General features: G+C 31.2%; 1 long non-coding RNA gene across 1 annotated transcript; it reads right to left on the reverse strand.

The window, feature by feature from the left end:
* Positions 1-1,156: 1,156 nt before the first annotated feature.
* On the reverse strand, positions 1,157-2,973 carry LOC124366031. Its single transcript, XR_006922774.1, has 2 exons — positions 2,606-2,973; positions 1,157-1,321 (listed from the first exon to the last, which is right to left on the reverse strand). It is a non-coding gene; the product is annotated as an uncharacterized LOC124366031 (long non-coding RNA).
* Between the last annotated feature and the right edge of the window lie 992 nt (positions 2,974-3,965).

Consider the following 3,965-nt stretch of genomic DNA (forward strand, 5'->3'; position numbering starts at 1 on the left):
GTTACAGAGGTAGATTTTAGCTGCACCGTTCAAAATTCCCCAAAATGTAAACAGTTCTAAATTAATGTAAAGGCCATTGAAAAATATATCCTTCTCTCTAACTTCATCTGAACAATTAAATACCTAATTTTTCAGACAATAGAGATATTTTCATCATATTTACTTCTTTAAATTAGCGGGTTCTAGTTATCAGGCATAGGACACTGGCAAGACATTCTTGAATTTTTCAGTCATGTTACTTTTGGGAACAATAGGCAACTGTGCTATAGCAATTTTCAGTACATTATACCTATAGTTCCCCGAATTCTAAATGCTAAGTTAAAATGTTTATATTGCAAAAGTAAATAATAGTAGTCTTTTTACAAAAAAAATATTATTTTTTATTGTTTAATAATTTATTAGTGATTGTCCATTCTTAGGCTTATAGGGCTATAGGTTAATTGACATAACGTATTGTTTTTCGTTTACACCACATCGAAAAATTACTTATAGATTTAAATTTTTTATTGCTGTGAAAATTGTTAAATTAGTTAAATTAACAATTTGTTTTGAAGAGATGTATTCTAGCAGCAAAATCTTCAGTCAATTTTTTGACGGAGGATAAGTCTAAAAACTATTTTAAGATATTAATTGAATGTTTTGAAGTAACCAGGAAACCTTACCTATAAATTTTGAATGATCTAGTAAATATCGTCGTTATGTGCATTACTGTAGACTCTTCAGTAAAATAAATTTTAAGAAGATGGTTCTGTTTTTCTTGGACAACCATTAAAGCCAGAAATAGACTTGGGGGCTTGAAATTTTTCATATTGTTCATATCTTTTAAAAGAAATCGAAAGCATTTGATAGTGAGAAAAAAACTCCTAAACCCTACAATCTTTTTAAACATAAGTCCGCTAAATCCTTATCCCTTGGTATAAATTCAGAAATGAATGAATATGTTTATGAAAAGTGTTCTTTGGGATAGATCGGTACGCATTTTTCTTTCAAAGTTGCTGCGACAGCAACAACTCTGTTCTCAGTGGAAACATGCTAACAAATATATATTTATTCATTGTGGTATAAACACTATGCACAAATGTTTAGATACTTTGTATGTGTGTGGTGTATAAGTTACAAGAGAAATATGTGGTGTAATAAAATTCAAGCACAATAATAAAGTAATAAATAATGTATAATGTATTTCAGTATGTTTTACATTAGTGTATTGTATTGCGTATGTAACTTGGAACAATGATGTCAATGTCGGTGGCGTATTGCTGAGAATCTCAATACTGTTACATTACTTGTTTCTGATGTACCCCATGCGCTGTCACTCCTCCTGGAAATGGTACTTGTTAAAGCATATATAGAGGGGTTGTATAACGGGTATAGAGATCATGAGTATTAGGGACAACAGCGTGCTTCTCAAAACAATGCGATCATCTGGTGCAGTAACACAGTGGATTGCATCTTGGAGACTGAGCCCTAATATCTTTGCCATCAATTTTTACTCCAACACTAGTCTAAGAGGCGGGAAATGATTTGGATGAACGAATTGCCCTCAAGAAATAAATAGATTTCAGATGTGCCAGGAGGTTGAAACAGCACTGAAAGGGTTAAATTATTAAAAGATACCTTTTTATAAAGGTCATATTTTTAATCCTAAAATTTCTTAAATCAACCATCAGACTTGCAAATAAAAACTAATTACATTCGCTGAAAATGACGATTTCAGATTCCTTATCTCGTTGTCTGACTCTGTTTTAACCTACACTTCGATTCTTGACATTTGATCATAAACATGTAAATCTGCAAATGTTAAAAAATAGTGTAAAAATAATTAATTGGTAATTAACCCTCTTCGTTACCATATCATTTCGGTCTCAACTAAATTTGGTTCAGCTGACGACCGGTTATCAGAAGAAATTCGTTTGCGATTCAAACAATAAACTAGGTCGTGCAAATCGGTGAAGGGCAGCCTACCCATGAACACCAGCTACCCTTGTGTATGTACCATAATTATGCCTAACATGAAAGCTATTGTCAATCATTCCATAATGTCCTTTCAACCGCAAACCTCTCCTTGCTTGTGCCCCCGCTGCCTCCAGCGTCTGACTGCCAATTTTCCATTGCTGTACTACCTAGCGCTTCTTCCTACCGCATGCTTACCGGTAACCCTGCATACTCCTTTACAAGATAGCCATGCTGCTGCAGTAAGTGAATACTCTAAAACAAACACTGCAAAATACTGTAAATATAGAAATGAATGTATCCTAAAAATGTCATAGTGTAGTGTACAGGAACTAAAATAAGGTAACCACTGTTTAAATTATACAGTTATAGAAAAATTTTTTCTTTATTGTAAAATTGTTGTTTTGCACAATATAATTAAGACCTTTTTACATTTTAATAATGTGGACTTGAAAGGAATAAAAATATCTTAAGAATTACATTAATAAGCTAAAATGTATTGTCTCGACAAAACGCCTAAAAAGAATATCTATTTTCTATTACCTTAGACCATAAAACTAATCAATACAATTTTTTTTACTGTGCCTTTTACAATTTTTTTGCTAACAAGTGTATTTCCTGATATATATTGTAGTAACAATGTAAAACTTACAACAGAGCAAAGAAGAAACAAGAAAGCGGATGTTCTCATGTTGCATTCAAACCTTCAATAGCAGAATCTATGCAGTCCTTATCGGAACATTCCTTCACTCGATGCAGTTATTGCCGTAATTTGCAAATCAAATAATTGTTCTTGTACAGATAAAACAAACCACGCAATTCCTAGAAGTTATAAATACCCCTTCTATAAACATCTGGCAACTAATATTTACAGCATCCGTATGAGGAAAATAAACCGTAAATAGTACAAAGACAACTATTTCGTAGAAAATTTACTGGTAAAATAAAAATGCAATTGTCTATAGTCATTTACACTATGAACAAGATAAGGCCTCATTATTTCTGCTAGTAAGTAATCAATGTTTTAATTTACTTACTAAAGTTTAGGTATTACTCAGAACAGGAGTTGTGGCAGTCATAAAAATAACCAAAACTTCAGAGTAAATAGAAATATTTTGTAATAAAATTCAAAAGTTGTAATATGATAAATATATGGTGAAATTTATTGGCTGAGCTTTAGTGAAGCCTATCGTCATGGTGCTTAAGAAATTAATTTCCGTATGTCTTTCTGCACGATATTACAAAAACAAGATTGGCTACAGATTTGAAGTAGTGTTTTATGCTTCATTTATTATGAGGAACAATGAGTTCCATTATGGCGCATGTCGCTTCATGGAACAGTTTTAGATTGGTCTTATGGGTAACCATGATGTCAACGAGAAAATAGCAGAATAAATAAAATTATAAACAATCTCTATACATGCATAAGAGATTCAAACATGTGACCTGTAGCCTAACTATTCCAACATATACGAAATAGTTTTATAGTAACTTGGCCCATAGCTTTTTATTAATTAAACAGTGATATGGAACCCAATTTAAAGAACACAAATTGAAATGTATTATGACAAAAAATATGTCCAGATGCAAATTTTTCATGATACTTAATTTCTACAAGCAAACGTTCTATGATGCGTAATTTTCTTGTCATCTTCCTTTGTGTATAATTGTCTTTCTGTATATCTGTCCGCAGGATATTTCGAGATTAAAGTAAGCTATAGATTTGAAATTTAGGATGCAAACTCAGCGAAGCCTGATACGATACGTACTTCTATCCTGTTTTAAAAATAAGAAAGTACAGTGAACACAATAATAAAAAATCACGTTTTATTGATTTAAGATATTTAAACTATTAATACAGATTTTTTAACTCAGTTAAACAAATGAAAAATATGAAAGAATATAACACAATGTTATATAAATATTATGAATGAAATTATATGTAATTGAACACCTCAAAATCATTATTTCTACTATCCTGAATCTTATTATTGTTAATATTTTCAGACAAT

The sequence above is a fragment of the Homalodisca vitripennis genome, chromosome 7 (assembly GCF_021130785.1).
Source record: "Homalodisca vitripennis isolate AUS2020 chromosome 7, UT_GWSS_2.1, whole genome shotgun sequence".
In the NCBI taxonomy this organism is placed as follows: domain Eukaryota; kingdom Metazoa; phylum Arthropoda; class Insecta; order Hemiptera; family Cicadellidae; genus Homalodisca; species Homalodisca vitripennis.